Below are 16,150 nucleotides of genomic sequence, written 5' to 3'. Positions count from 1 at the left end.
ATTATATATATATTCTATTTATATTAAGATTTCATTTTCTATTTTTTTATTTCGATTGACTTCTCTCTTGTCTTTTGATATTCTTTCTTTACTCTGTTTTTTTCTCTCCATTTTTTGTTCAAGACATATTCTTGACCAATTTTTAATCGATACTTACTTAATCATATTGTTGGTCAATTCGGATCCATTCTTACTCCCAACTCTTCCCTTTTATTTTTCTCTTCCTCTAACTTAATCATATTGTTGGTCAGTTCGGATCCATTCTTACTCCCAACTCTTCCCTTTTATTTTTCTCTTCCTCTGTGTTTTTTTCTTTTGATTTTATATTCTGGCCTTCTTTGTATTTTCTTCTTCCCTGTTTTTATTTTTTATTTTATTTTTTTATTTATTCGGTATGCCTTCTCTCTATTTTTTACTTTGTGGCCTTCTTTGTATTTTCTTCTTCCCTGCCTTTTTTTACTCTGTATGCCTTCTCTCTATTTTTTTTTACTTCTTTCCTGCTCTCTTATTTTCTCTTTTACTTCTTCATACTCTTTAGTTTTTTTTTTCTTTTACCTGCATTTCTACTTTTCTCTCTTTACTTTTGATTTTGTTTTTGGCCTTCTATATATATATATATATATATATATATATTCTCTTCTTTTGATTTTGTTAGCAGTACTTTGCCTCTCTACCGTCATCTCATATATTTTTTGTATTCTAATTAATTCTTCTTTCCAAATCTTTCATTTATCTTATATGTATTTTTTTTTCTTCCTTTAATTTTGTTAAAATCTAAAATTCACAGATAAAATTTCATTTCAAATCTTTCCTTTGTTCTTTCCTCTTTCTTTTCTTATTTACCTATCAATTTTTTTGTTCCTATTCTTCTCTTTTACTCTCTATTTTGTATTTATTTTTCTATCTGTTATGTTGACAAATATTTGCCTCATCTGTTCTAGTTATTTTCTATGACCTAACATCATAACCAAAAATCTAAATATCTGTGCAAGAGAACCACGGATCTAATTCTGAATAATTAGACAAAGGAAAAGAAAATATGTTCTGGTTATTTTTCTATGACCTAACATCATAACCAAAAATCTAAATAAATGAGTAGAGAACAAGAGATCTTATTCAAANACTTAATCATATTGTTGGTCAGTTCGGATCCATTCTTACTCCCAACTCTTCCCTTTTATTTTTCTCTTCCTCTGTGTTTTTTTCTTTTGATTTTATATTCTGGCCTTCTTTGTATTTTCTTCTTCCCTGTTTTTATTTTTTATTTTATTTTTTTATTTATTCGGTATGCCTTCTCTCTATTTTTTACTTTGTGGCCTTCTTTGTATTTTCTTCTTCCCTGCCTTTTTTTACTCTGTATGCCTTCTCTCTATTTTTTTTTACTTCTTTCCTGCTCTCTTATTTTCTCTTTTACTTCTTCATACTCTTTAGTTTTTTTTTTCTTTTACCTGCATTTCTACTTTTCTCTCTTTACTTTTGATTTTGTTTTTGGCCTTCTATATATATATATATATATATATATATATTCTCTTCTTTTGATTTTGTTAGCAGTACTTTGCCTCTCTACCGTCATCTCATATATTTTTTGTATTCTAATTAATTCTTCTTTCCAAATCTTTCATTTATCTTATATGTATTTTTTTTTCTTCCTTTAATTTTGTTAAAATCTAAAATTCACAGATAAAATTTCATTTCAAATCTTTCCTTTGTTCTTTCCTCTTTCTTTTCTTATTTACCTATCAATTTTTTTGTTCCTATTCTTCTCTTTTACTCTCTATTTTGTATTTATTTTTCTATCTGTTATGTTGACAAATATTTGCCTCATCTGTTCTAGTTATTTTCTATGACCTAACATCATAACCAAAAATCTAAATATCTGTGCAAGAGAACCACGGATCTAATTCTGAATAATTAGACAAAGGAAAAGAAAATATGTTCTGGTTATTTTTCTATGACCTAACATCATAACCAAAAATCTAAATAAATGAGTAGAGAACAAGAGATCTTATTCAAATTAATTAGATAAACGAAAAGGAAATCTGATTGGGATAAATGAAAAAGAGATCTGAAATATGACTTACCATAATAACAAAGCAAGATCTCTCTCCAATAATTAAATCTCCANATTTTTTATTTTATTTTTTTATTTATTCGGTATGCCTTCTCTCTATTTTTTACTTTGTGGCCTTCTTTGTATTTTCTTCTTCCCTGCCTTTTTTTACTCTGTATGCCTTCTCTCTATTTTTTTTTACTTCTTTCCTGCTCTCTTATTTTCTCTTTTACTTCTTCATACTCTTTAGTTTTTTTTTTCTTTTACCTGCATTTCTACTTTTCTCTCTTTACTTTTGATTTTGTTTTTGGCCTTCTATATATATATATATATATATATATATATTCTCTTCTTTTGATTTTGTTAGCAGTACTTTGCCTCTCTACCGTCATCTCATATATTTTTTGTATTCTAATTAATTCTTCTTTCCAAATCTTTCATTTATCTTATATGTATTTTTTTTTCTTCCTTTAATTTTGTTAAAATCTAAAATTCACAGATAAAATTTCATTTCAAATCTTTCCTTTGTTCTTTCCTCTTTCTTTTCTTATTTACCTATCAATTTTTTTGTTCCTATTCTTCTCTTTTACTCTCTATTTTGTATTTATTTTTCTATCTGTTATGTTGACAAATATTTGCCTCATCTGTTCTAGTTATTTTCTATGACCTAACATCATAACCAAAAATCTAAATATCTGTGCAAGAGAACCACGGATCTAATTCTGAATAATTAGACAAAGGAAAAGAAAATATGTTCTGGTTATTTTTCTATGACCTAACATCATAACCAAAAATCTAAATAAATGAGTAGAGAACAAGAGATCTTATTCAAATTAATTAGATAAACGAAAAGGAAATCTGATTGGGATAAATGAAAAAGAGATCTGAAATATGACTTACCATAATAACAAAGCAAGATCTCTCTCCAATAATTAAATCTCCAGCTCTCCTTGCAAATCTGGTTGTTGGTATTTTTTTTTCATAGTAGGAACGCATCCAGTAGTTTTTTTCATTGTAGAAACCTCATATGCATCCAGTATTTTTTTTTTCATTGTAGGAACCTCAGATGCAATGAACCTCATATGCATCCAGTAGTCTGATTTGGGTTTTTTTTACTGATGAGTTGGTTGAGGAGAGATAGTTGGGAGAGAGAGGGGGTTAGTGGGGAGTAGTTTAGGGAAAATTATTATTTTAATTATTTAATTATTTAGTTTTTTTTTTTTTTGGGTCGTTACAATTTCAATCAATTAATTCATTGATATTTTGATGATAACAAACATACTTTTAATTATTAAATGCAACTAACCTCCTAAATAAATTTGGCTGTCTGGTTGATCATGAGACAGTTCTTGATTTGAAGCGGGCGGTCACGATGAAGCAAAGTTTTTTAAAACGCGTCTGCTAGGAAAGGTTTTCATACCTTTGTAAGGGAGGCGTCGTTCTCCTCCCAACCGATGTGGGATCTCACATTCCACCCCCTTCGGAATCTAGTGTCCTCGCTGACACTCGTTCTCTCTCCAATCGATGTGGGATCTCACAATTCACCCCTCTTTGAGGCTTAGTGTCCTCGCTAGCACACCTCCCAGAGAACAATATTTGCTAACGTGGGCTTGAGCGGTTAAGGATTGAGTTACAAACGAAATTTAGAATTGCAAACAAGATAATTACCCTATGATACTTTTTATATCATTTTTTAAGAAAATCAATACCATATTCAATAAAGAATAATCATCTTTAAGTTGTTTTAGTTTAGATAAAAGAGAATTAAAAGTCAAATCAGCAACATGACGCATAATCTAAACATCATGAAGTTTAATCTTGTTATTGATAAAAGTAAAATGATATAAGATACGAATATCGAAGCGTTGAACAACATAATTCACGTGTTTTCTCTCTCTCTTAATGAATATGATAATTAAAGCACACCTCTCTTGAAGGATATCTACGGATCACATTCTTTATGTAGATAGGAATGTTTTTCTTCATCTACAATTATATCCACCAACGATGGAGGGAAACACCTTCCTCTCTATAAATATCAAACTCATGTTTGGAAGGGAGCAAACAATTTTAAAGCTTGTCGACTATCTGTTCTAAGTGATAATGAGTTCCTCTTTTGGAGGTCAAGTGCCGGTTGATCCAAATGACCCACATGTGCGAGATATTGGAAAATGGGCAGTGAACGAACACAACATACAAAGTGGGGATTCACTAAAGTTTCTTGAAGTGGTAAGTGGGTCGAAGCAAATAGTGTCTGGAGAGATGTACGAGCTTGTGTTGTTGGTTGATGTTGGTGGAAATCGTCAAGGAAAATATGAGGCTAAGGTGTGGGAGCAACCATGGGTGGTGCCTCCTCGGAAGCTCGAGTCTTTCCACGTTCTTCTCCAGGAGTGAGATGTTTATGTTACAATCTCGGTCGTGTATCAAAATCCATATCTATAATGGAACAATAAAATAAAACTTCTTATCAATCCTTATATATTTTTGTTTTTCTTATCCTCGCATCCTATTTCAATCTTTATTCGGGTGAAAACGTCTATTAAATTTTCATTTATTTTAATCTAATTCAATCTAATTAACTTCATAATTCAAAACCCGAATGATATTGGTCTAATAAGGTTGATTAAGTTTTTTTTCGAGTCCATCGAGTTTATTGAAGACTAGTAATACAAATACAAATGCTATCAATATGAAAGTACAAATTAACATATTCGCCAGTTTCTAAGCAATTTCACTTCAAAAAGTTTGCCAAACTTTATGTACAATTAGTCTTCATGATCAGTAAACAACGTGACAGTATCGCCCCGTCCATCTTTAGAATTAAGAAACCTCTTAATTGATGGGTCTAATGATTTGGTTTCTTCTCCAACAGCACTTCCGTGCCACAGGTTTAGGACTCCAAAAATCTTGGAATTTAATTATAAAATTTTGGTTTAAAAATACTCTTATTATTAATTGGGAAGAAAACTATTAAAACTTTGTTTCATAATTAATATTCTTAAATTTTTTTTTTTAAAAAAAATTTCAAAAACTTACTTTTTATCCTTTTTTTAATTATTTTTTTTATAACTTCAAAAACACCTTGAAAGTTTCTTAAAAAATTTAAAAATATATTTACTATTGGTACTACATTTCAAAACTACTTATAAACTTTTCAGAGTAACATTTAAATCTTTGTAAATAATTTATGAGGTGTCTATTAAAGATATTTAATACTAAATTATAGTTTGTCATATATATCATATTTGATATTTTATTATAAGACAAATATCTAGATATTCACTTTCTTACCATAGGTATCTTTCCATTCATTACTATTTCCATATGATTGTAATTTATTTAATTATAAATTGATAACTTCCACACCATTTAGGTGTGGTGGACTAAGCAAACATTCTCATGGTATTAGAGCCGTTTCAATTTAACAACCTTGATCCTTCATTTTCAATGGTTTTTGAAATCCTCTACTGTTCTTCTCCACCACCACTGCTAGCTTTGACGACGCATGCGCAGTCGCCATGACTGCCACATGCAGAGCCGATCGATTACTCTTCGACTCCACCCTTTTGACCTCCAAATCACCCTTCGCCATGCTCTGTACATACAACCTCACCTTTTTTAACACAATCGATTTTCCTTCAACCAACATAGTCCCTCTTCATTTTCTTCCCAATCAACCCTTCATCTTTCACAGAAACCCTAACCTTAGAATCTTCATAAGTATTCCTATAAAAAATATACAGAGACTCGAGCTATTGACCTTCTGCAGAGATTAACCTTTGGAATCTAGGTGCTGCACTAGCCTCTTCGCCAACTAAGTCGCCGCCTCTTCGCCAAATATTTATCTGTGATTAATTATGACTTATATTAAGTTATGATATGACATACTCACCATGTTAGCAAGAATGTTTTCGAGATTGTGAATGGTTGATATGACATGCACACCATTTTTTAATTTTAGAGTGAAACAGATTTTTAACCAAGTTGTAATTATAAACAAATGGTGAAGGATTGAGTTACAAACCAAATTTAGAATTGAAAACAATATCATAAATAAAATAAAATAAATAAAAAAAAATCATCTTTTAAGTTATTTAGATGAGAGAGAATTAAAGGTCAAATCAGCAACACCACGCATAATCTAAACATCATCAAATTGTTTAATTTTGTTATTAATTTAAGTGGAATGATATAAGATACGAATATTAAAGTGTTGAACAACATAATTCACGTGTTTTTTTTTTCTTAATGAATATAATAATTAAAACACACTTTTCTCGAAGGATATCTACGGATCACATTCTTTATATAGATAGGATCGTTTTTTTTTTTAATCTATGATTATATCCACTAAGATAGAGGGAAACACCTTCCTCTCTATAAATATCAAACTCTTGTTTGAAAGTGAGCATACAATTTCAAAGCTTTTCGACTATCTGTTCTAAGTGACGATGAGTTCCTCTCTTGGAGGTCAGGTGCCGGTTGATCCAAATGACCCACATGTGCGAGATATTGGACAATGGGCAGTAAACGAACACAACGGACAAAGTGAAGATTCACTAAAATTTCTTGAAGTGGTAAGTGGGTCGAAGCAAATAGTGTCTGGAGAGATGTACAAGCTTGTGTTGTTGGTTGATGTTGGTGCAAATCATCATCGAAAATATGAGGCTAAGGTGGTGGAGAAATCATGGGAGGAGCCTCCTCGGACGCTTGTGTCTTTCCACGTTCTTCTCCAAGAGTGAGATGTCTATGTTACAATCTCCTTCGTGTATCAAAATCCATATCTATAATGGACAATAAAATAAAACTTCTTATCGATCCTTATATATTTTTGTTTTTCTTATCCTCGCATTCTATTTCAATCTCTATTCGAGTGAAAACGTCCATTAAATTTTTATTTATTTTAATCTAATTAAATCTAAATAAGTTCATAATTCAAAACCCGAATGTTATTGGTCTAATGAGGTTGATTAGATTTTTTTCGAGTCATCGAGTTTATTGAACACTAGTAATACAAATACAAATGCCAAAGTACAAATAAACATATTCGCTTGTTTCTAAGCAATTTCACTCCAAAAAGTTTGTCAACTTTACGCGCAATTATTCTTCATGATCTGTAAACGGCGTGAGAGTATCGCCCCGTCCAACTCTAGAATTAAGAAACTTCTTAATAGACAGTTCCAATAGTTTAGTTTCTTGTACACGAGTACTTAGGAGCAACAGGTTTAGAACTCCAAGAGTCTTGGAATTTAATTCTAATTTTTTTTATTAAAAATACTCTTATTATTCATTCAAGAAGAAACACGTTAAAACTTTGTTTCAAACCTATTTTCTAGTTAATATATTTTTTTTTTTTAAAAATAAACTTCAAAATCCTACTTTCTAACTTTTTTTTTTCTTTCTTTAAAAACACACCTGAGGTTTCTTCCTTTTCCTACTACATTTCAAAACTACTCGTAAACTTTTCAAGGTAACATTTAAAGGTTTGTAGATAATTTATTAGATGTCGATAGATAGTTTTCATCTATATATTGACGGTGCGAAATTTTTTAACTTTTTTTTTAGAGAGGTAAAATGCTACTTTTAAAATTTTGTGAGTATTTATTTAAACATAGTACCAAAAGGCAAAAATATTTTTGAACTTCTTAAAAAAAACTAAAAAACTTGAAGGATATTAATAGACCAAATTAAAAAGAGATAAAACAAACCAAACAAAATAAAATAAAAATGGTCTCACATCTATATTGGCGTGAGAAAGTGAAGACTTGAACTCTATTTGGATGTCCTTAACTTACTAAGTTACAACAATTGCTACTTATATATCTTAATTGGACGGTTCCGTGCCAATTGACTTCGAGTCAACTTCTTGGCTGATTCAATTTGGGTCTGATACGCTCAGACTTTTTCAATTGTATAGAGACATTTAAGGTTAAAGTTAGTTTTCATAGAAGAAATTTAAATTAGGATTGCTGCTCTACTCTTGACATGGTTGGATATAAATTGAATGATGTATGAAACACACCTGCTCTGTGACCCCTCCATGTACCGTATGTACCGTATTTTATCACATGAATTATGTTATGTCATACTCCATGATGCCGTATTATGACTTATATTAAGCTATGATATGACATGCACACCATGTTAGCAAAATTGTTTTCGAGATTGTGAATTGTTGATATGCCAAGGATGTATTCGTGAAAATGTTTATGAAAGAACAAATGTACGATTTGCATGTTATATAATTTGAAGCTACAGAGACCTCACGCATTTTTGTGTGTCATATGCATCGAAGTACTTCTCCATTATAATTAGTATGAACACATAACTTACGTCACCGGCCAAAAGAATTTAAGCATTAAAAAAATATTTTAAAGTATTTTGTAATTCCCATATTACTAAAAAAAATAATACTAGTAAAAATCAAGAAAGTCGTCGACCACTATAGGTACCGCCGACAATTATGTGCGTTGGCATGAGGGAGAGAAGAATGCACTTAGTGTAAGATTGATCAAGGAGATTGAGTTCCGACTCCACGGGTAAGTTTTTCTTGTAACTTTTAAAATCTTTCTTGACTTTAAATGAATTTTGTCGATTCTCGTTTTAACGAAACCTATAAGTTTGTAGAAGAAATTTTGAACAATCTAAGGCCTAAGACGCAAGGTTCAAATGAGGGAAGGAATGAACCGATGCTCGATAGCTTGTCGGTGAGAGATACAACCATCTATTTTTAACAAAGTTGTAATTATAAACAAATGGGGAAGGATTGAGTTACCTTTTAAGTTATTTAGATAAGAGAGAATTAAAGGTCAAATCAGCAACACTACGCATAATCTAAACATCATCAAATTGTTTAATTTTGTTATTAATTTAAGTGGAATGATATAAGATACGAATATTAAAGTGTTGAACAACATAATTCACGTGTTTTCTTAATGAATATGATAATCAAAACACACTTTTTTCAAAGGATATCTACGGATCACATTCTTTATGTAGATAGGATCGTTTTTTTTTTTTTATCTACGATTATATCCATTAACGATAGAGGGAAACACCTTCCTCTCTATAAATATCAAACTCTTGTTTGAAAGTGAGCATATAATTTCAAAGCTTGTCGACTATCTGTTCTAAGTGACGATGAGTTCCGTTCCTGGAGGTCGAGTGCCGGTTGATCCAAATGACCCACACGTGCGAGATATTGGAGAATGGGCAGTGAAGGAACACAACAAAAGTGGGGATTCACTAAAGTTTCTTGAAGTGGTAAGTGGGTCGAAGCAAATAGTGTCTGGAGAGTTGTACGAGCTTGTGTTGTTGGTTGATGTTGGTGCAAATCGTCATCGAAAATGTGAGGCTAAGGTGTTGGAGCAACCATGGGTGGTGCCTCCTCGGAAGCTCGAGTCTTTCCACGTTCTTCTCCAGGAGTGAGATGTTTATGTTACAATCTCGGTCGTATATCAAAATCCATATCTATAATGGAACAATAAAATAAAACTTCTTATCAATCCTTATATATTTTTGTTTTTCTTATCCTCGTATTCTATTTCAATTTCTATCCATTAAATTGTCATTTATTTTAATCGAATTCAATCTAAATAAGTTCATAATTCAAAACCCAAATGACATTGGTCTAATGAGGTTGATTAGGTTTTTTCGAGTGGTCGAGTTTATTGAACACTAGTAATACAAATACAAATGCCACAAATTTATAATACACTAGTAATATTTTATAATTTTTATTTAGCTCCGGTCAACCCGAAGGTTTTGCTCACGAGCCCGAAACTGAACCGATTTAGTTCGGGTTTAGAAAAATGAACACAACCCTACCCGAAATGCTAATCCAACCCAATCCAACCCAACCCAACCCTTATAGTTCGAGTGGGTTGGTCTGGGTTGTCGGGTTGAATGTACACCCCTATCGGCTAATTTAGGGAATGATCATGAGTTTATAATCAAAGAATACGCTATATGTTAGCTTTTTGGTCTTTACTCTCATTTTAATTAATTTCAATCAATTAATTCATTGATATTTTGATGATAACAAACATACTTTTAATTATTAAATGCAACTAACCTCCTAAATAAATTTGGCTGTTTGGTTGATCATGAGACAGTTCTTGATTTGAAGCGGGCTGTCACGGTGAAGCAAAGTTTTTTAAAACGCGTCTGCTAGGAAAGGTTTTCATACCCTTGTAAGGGAGGCGTCGTTCTCCTCCCAACCGATGTGGGATCTCACAATCCACCCCCTTCGGAATCTAGTGTCCTCGCTGACACTCGTTCCCTCTCCAATCGATGTGGGATCTCACAATTCACCCCTCTTCGAGACTCAGTGTCCTCGCTAGCACACCGCCCAGAGAACAATATTTGCTAACGTGGGCTTGAGCGGTTAAGGATTGAGTTACAAACGAAATTTAGCATTGCAAACAAGATAATTACCCTATGATACTTTTGATATCAATTTTTAAGAAAATCAATACCATATTCAATAAAGAATAATCATCTTTAAGTTGTTTAGATAATAGAGAATTAAAAGTCAAATCAGCAACATGACAACATAATCTAAACATCATCAAGTTGTTTAATCTTGTTATTGATTAAAGTAAAATAATATAAGATACGAATATCGAAATGTTGAACAACATAATTCACGTGTTGTTTCTCTCTCTGAATGAATATGATAATTAAAGCACACCTTTCTTGAAGGATATCTACGGATCACATTCTTTATGTAGATAGGAATGTTTCCTTATGTAGATAGGAATGTTTTTCTTTATCTACCATTATATCCACCAACCATAGAGGGAAACACCTTCCTCTCTATAAATATCAAACTCATGTTTGGAAGTGAGCAAACAATTTCAAAGCTTGTCCACTATCTGTTCTAAGTGACAATGAGTTCCTCTTTTGGAGGTCAGGTGCCAGTTGATCCAAATGACCCACATGTGCGAGATATTGGACAATGGGCAGTAAACGAACACAACAGACAAAGTGGGGATTCACTAAAGTTTCTTGAAGTGGTAAGTGGGTCGAAGCAAATAGTGTCTGGAGATATGTACGAGCTTGTGTTGTTGGTTGATGTTGGTGGAAATCGTAAAGAAAAATATGAGGCTAAGGTGTGGGAGCAACCATGGGTGGTGCCTCCTCGGAAGCTCGAGTCTTTCCACGTTCTTCTCCAGGAGTGAGATGTTTATGTTACAATCTCGGTCGTGTATCAAAATCCATATCTATAATGGAACAATAAAATAAAACTTCTTATCAATCCTTATATATTTTTGTTTTTCTTATCCTCGCATTCTATTTCAATCTCTATTCGGGTGAAAACGTCTATTAAATTTTCATTTATTTTAATCTAATTCAATCTAAATAAGTTCATAATTCAAACCCGAATGATATTGGTCTAATGAGGTTGATTAGATTTTTTTCGAGTCATCGAGTTTATTGAAGACTAGTAATACAAATACAAATGCCATGAATATGAAAGTATAAATTAACATATTCGCCTGTTTCTAAGCAATTTCATTGCAAAAAGTTTGCCAACTTTATGCACAATTAGTTTTCATGATCTGTACACAGCGTGACAATATCGCCCCGTCTATCTCTAGAATTAAGAAACTTCTTAATTGATAGGTTTAATGATTTGGTTTCTTAGCCAACAGCACTTAGGCGCCACAGGTTTAGGACTCCAAAAATCCTCGAATTTAATTCTAAATTTTTGGTTTAAAAATACTCTTATTATTAATTGGGATGAAAACTATTAAAACTTTGTTTCAAATCTATTTTATAGTTAATATTCTTAAAAAATATTTAAAAAAACTTCAAAACCATACTTTCTAACCCTTTTTTTTAATTTTTTTTTATAACTTCAAAAACACTTTAAAATTAAAAAATTAAAAAATATATTTACCATTAGTACTCCATTTCAAAACTACTTATAAACTTCTCAGAGTAACATCTAAATCTTTGTAGATAATTTATGAGGTGTCTATTAAAGATATTTAATACTAAATTATAGTTTACTATATAGACAAATATTTGCTTTCTATATCTTTCCATTCATTACTATTTCCATAGGATTGTAATTTATTTGATTATAAATTGATAACTTCCACACCATTTAGGTGTTGTAGATTAAGCAAACATTCTCATGCTATTAGAGCCGTTTCGGTTTAACAACCCTAATCCTTCCTTTTTAACGGCTTTGAAATCCTCTACTGTTCTTCTCCACCACCATTGCTGGCTTNCTCAGTGTCCTCGCTAGCACACCGCCCAGAGAACAATATTTGCTAACGTGGGCTTGAGCGGTTAAGGATTGAGTTACAAACGAAATTTAGCATTGCAAACAAGATAATTACCCTATGATACTTTTGATATCAATTTTTAAGAAAATCAATACCATATTCAATAAAGAATAATCATCNATTTTTAAGAAAATCAATACCATGTTCAATAAAGAATAATCATCTTTAAGTTGTTTAGATAATAGAGNCCGAATCTTCTTAAGCATTCCTATAAAAAATATACAGAGTCTCGAGAAACCTATCGACCTTCTACAAAGATTTACCTTTAGAATCTGGGCGCTGCACTAGCCTCTTCGCCAACTAAGTTGCCGCCGCCCTTCTCACCAAAATTGGCCCCTTCGCCCAATGTGGGNAGAATTAAAAGTCAAATCAGCAACATGACAACATAATCTAAACATCATCAAGTTGTTTAATCTTGTTATTGATTAAAGTAAAATAATATAAGATACGAATATCGAAATGTTGAACAACATAATTCACGTGTTGTTTCTCTCTCTGAATGAATATGATAATTAAAGCACACCTTTCTTGAAGGNGAATAAATTTGATAATTAAAGCACACCTTTCTTGAAGGATATCTACGGATCACATTCTTTATGTAGATAGGAATGTTTCCTTATGTAGATAGGAATGTTTTTCTTTATCTACCATTATATCCACCAACCATAGAGGGAAACACCTTCCTCTCTATAAATATCAAACTCATGTTTGGAAGTGAGCAAACAATTTCAAAGCTTGTCCACTATCTGTTCTAAGTGACAATGAGTTCCTCTTTTGGAGGTCAGGTGCCAGTTGATCCAAATGACCCACATGTGCGAGATATTGGACAATGGGCAGTAAACGAACACAACAGACAAAGTGGGGATTCACTAAAGTTTCTTGAAGTGGTAAGTGGGTNGGCCTTAGCCGAAGTATTCCCTAATTTATTTAACGTAAGCTCCCGTTCCTCCAGAACTACACCAAATGTTGCCAAGGTTTGCTTCCAATCACATCGTTCGTCACCTTTTGTTAGTATTTCACATTTTAATTAATAATCCAACTAACCGTGTGAAATACGGCTCTAAACGGTCTCAATAAAAATCGAATTCCATGTTTTCATTGTTTCTAAATTATATAGGATAATAAAACTTAAAACTTAAATTAATAATATGTCAATATTATTAATATTTCAAGTGGCTTGTATAATTCAACCTTTAATGTTATATCTATACAAATATAATAATTACTCATATTTTTCATTTTCCTTCTATAGTACTTGCTATTTTCAATCCGTTCTAATTTTCTTTTCTTTCCTAAAATCTCTCTCTTTTGTTTTTCTTTGAACTCTAATTCTTTTGAGTTGTTCAATTCTACCTCCATATTTAATTATTTTAAGCAATTTAAATCTAATTCTTTTAATCACTCTCTATAATTCTTTTAAGCAGTTTAATTCTATTCCCATATTTTTTTTCTTTGGCTTTACTATTCTCAAATCTTAGGTTTTATTTTTTTTTATTTTTTTTATTTTTTTTTTTATAATTTGAATATGTTTTCCCGATCTAATTTTACTCCTATATCTAAATAGTTTAATTGTGTTCCGCAGTTTAATTCTATTCCCAGATTTTTTTTCTTTGGCTTTACTATTCACAAATCTTAGGTTTTTTTTTTTATTTGAATATGTTTTCCCGATCTTCCTTTTTTACTGTTTGCCAAATCTTGGTTTTTTTTTTTTTTTTTTTTAATTTGAATATGTTTTCCAAATCTTCTTTTTCCCTATCTTCCTGATCTTCCTTTTTACTGGGTTTTTTTTTATGTATTTGAATATGTTTTCCAAATCTTCTTTTTTCCTATCTTCCTCCTCATCCTGTTTTCCAAATCTTAGTTTTTTTTTTTTTATTTGAATATGTTTTACCCATCTTCATTTTCATCATGTTTTCCAAATCTTGTTCTTTCTTTTTATTTGAATGTCTTCCAGATCTTTATTTTCCCTATCTTCCTCTCTTTCTTATTTATCTATTCCTGGACCAATTTTAATGTACTCTAGCTAGGATAGATAATTTTTAATTCAGATCTAGCTAGATAATTTCTAATTCAGATCATTCACAGATAATTTCTAAATTTCTAACTCAGATCTAAATAATTGCTAATGAGAAGGAAAAGGTAAATATGAATACTAACCTTTTCAAATGACATCTCTCTTCTGCCTACCATCTCTCCATTATCTGCCTTCCTTCCCGATCTCTCAATTATTGTATAACCATCTCTCCATTATGCATTTTTTTCCTCCAGAAAAATATTTTCTTTCTATTTCTGTTTTTGCTGAATTATTGATACTAAATGAAGGAGATATTTTAGGGGATGGACGGAGAGATTAAAGGAGGTGATCAGTTTTTTTTTTTTTTTTTTTTTTTTTTTTTTTTTTNTAGATCTAAGCTTCACATTCGTTCAAAACCGATGCTCAGCTTGCAGGGGGTGTTAAGGATATTTAGTACTAAATTATAGTTTACCATATATATCCTATTTGATATTTTATTATAAGACAAATATCTTGCCTTCTTACCATAGGTATTGTAACGACCCTAAATTTTCACATACTCAGAGTCGCTACTNCAGGTATCTTTCAATTTATTACTCTTTTCATATCATTGTAATTTATTTGATTATAAATAAATAACTTTCACACCATTTAGGTGGGGTGGATTAAGTAAACATTCTTAGTGTCCATAGATGGTTTTCATCCATATATTGTGAGTACCAAATTTTTTAACTTTTTTAATTAGAGGTAAAGAATATCAATGCTACTTTTAAAATTTTGTAAGTATTTATTGCAAAAATATTTTTCTAAAAAAAAAAAACCAACAAAATAAAACAAAAGTTGTCTCACATCTATTGGTGTGAGAAAGTGAAAACTTGAACTCTATTGGTATGTTCTTAGCTCACTAAGTTACAATAGTTGCTCCTTGTATATCTTAATTGGACGGTTTCGTGTTAATTGGAGAATACATTTTCTAATGGCTCCGAGTTAACTTCTCGGCTGATTCAGTTTGAATCTGATACGCTCAAACTTTTTAAATTATTTAGAGGCATTTAAGGTTAAAGTTAATTTTCATAGTAGAATTTTAAATTATGATTGTTGCTCTACTCTTGACATAGTTGGCTGAATTGAATGATGTATGAACCACACGTTCTCCTGTGACCCCTCCATATACCGTATTTTATCATATGAATTATGTTATGTTATACTCCCTGATGATGTATTATGACTTATATTAAGTTATGATATGACGTGCACACCATGTTAGCAAGAATGTTTTCAAGATTGTGAATTGTTGATATGCTAAGGATGTATTCGTGAAAATGTTTATGAAAGAACAAATGTATGATTTGCATGTTATATGATTTGAAGCTGCGAAGATCTCATGCATTTTTGTATGTCATATGTATCGAAATACTTCTCCATTATAATTAGCATGAACGCATAACTTACGTCACGGCCCAAAGAGTTTAAGCATTAAAATATTTTAAAGTATTTTGTAATGCCCATATTATTAAAAAAAAAAATTAATAAAAATCAAGAAAGTCGTCCGCCACCATAGGTACCGCCAACATTTGTGTGCGTTGGCATGAGGGAGAGAAGAAAGCACTTAATGTAAGATTGATCAAGGAGATTGAGTTCCGACTCCACGCGTAAGTTTTTCTTGTAACTTTTAAAATCTTCCTCAACTTTAAATGAATTTTGTCGATTCTCGTTTTAACGAAACCTATAAGTTTGTAGAAGAAATTTTGAGCAATCAAGGCCTAAGACGCAAGGTTCAAATGAAGG

General features: G+C 31.3%; 2 long non-coding RNA genes across 2 annotated transcripts in view; both read left to right on the top strand.

Moving 5' to 3' along the window:
• The window catches only part of LOC111782007, an 8,244-nt gene extending 3,717 nt beyond the window's left edge, over positions 1-4,527 (top strand). Inside the window, exon 2 of the long non-coding RNA XR_002813048.1 lies at positions 4,376-4,527. This is a non-coding gene — a long non-coding RNA (uncharacterized LOC111782007). The remainder of the gene's footprint in view (positions 1-4,375) is intronic.
• Positions 4,528-6,411: 1,884 nt separating this feature from the next.
• Positions 6,412-11,315, top strand: LOC111782006. The gene is made up of 2 exons (XR_002813047.1): positions 6,412-6,723; positions 11,164-11,315. It is a non-coding gene; the product is annotated as an uncharacterized LOC111782006 (long non-coding RNA).
• The last annotated feature ends 4,835 nt before the right edge of the window (positions 11,316-16,150 follow it).

This window comes from Cucurbita pepo, chromosome LG19, assembly GCF_002806865.2.
Source record: "Cucurbita pepo subsp. pepo cultivar mu-cu-16 chromosome LG19, ASM280686v2, whole genome shotgun sequence".
NCBI lineage: Eukaryota > Viridiplantae > Streptophyta > Magnoliopsida > Cucurbitales > Cucurbitaceae > Cucurbita > Cucurbita pepo.
The sequence above is the reverse complement of the archived record's forward strand: the minus strand, read 5'-3'. Positions and strand labels throughout refer to the sequence as shown.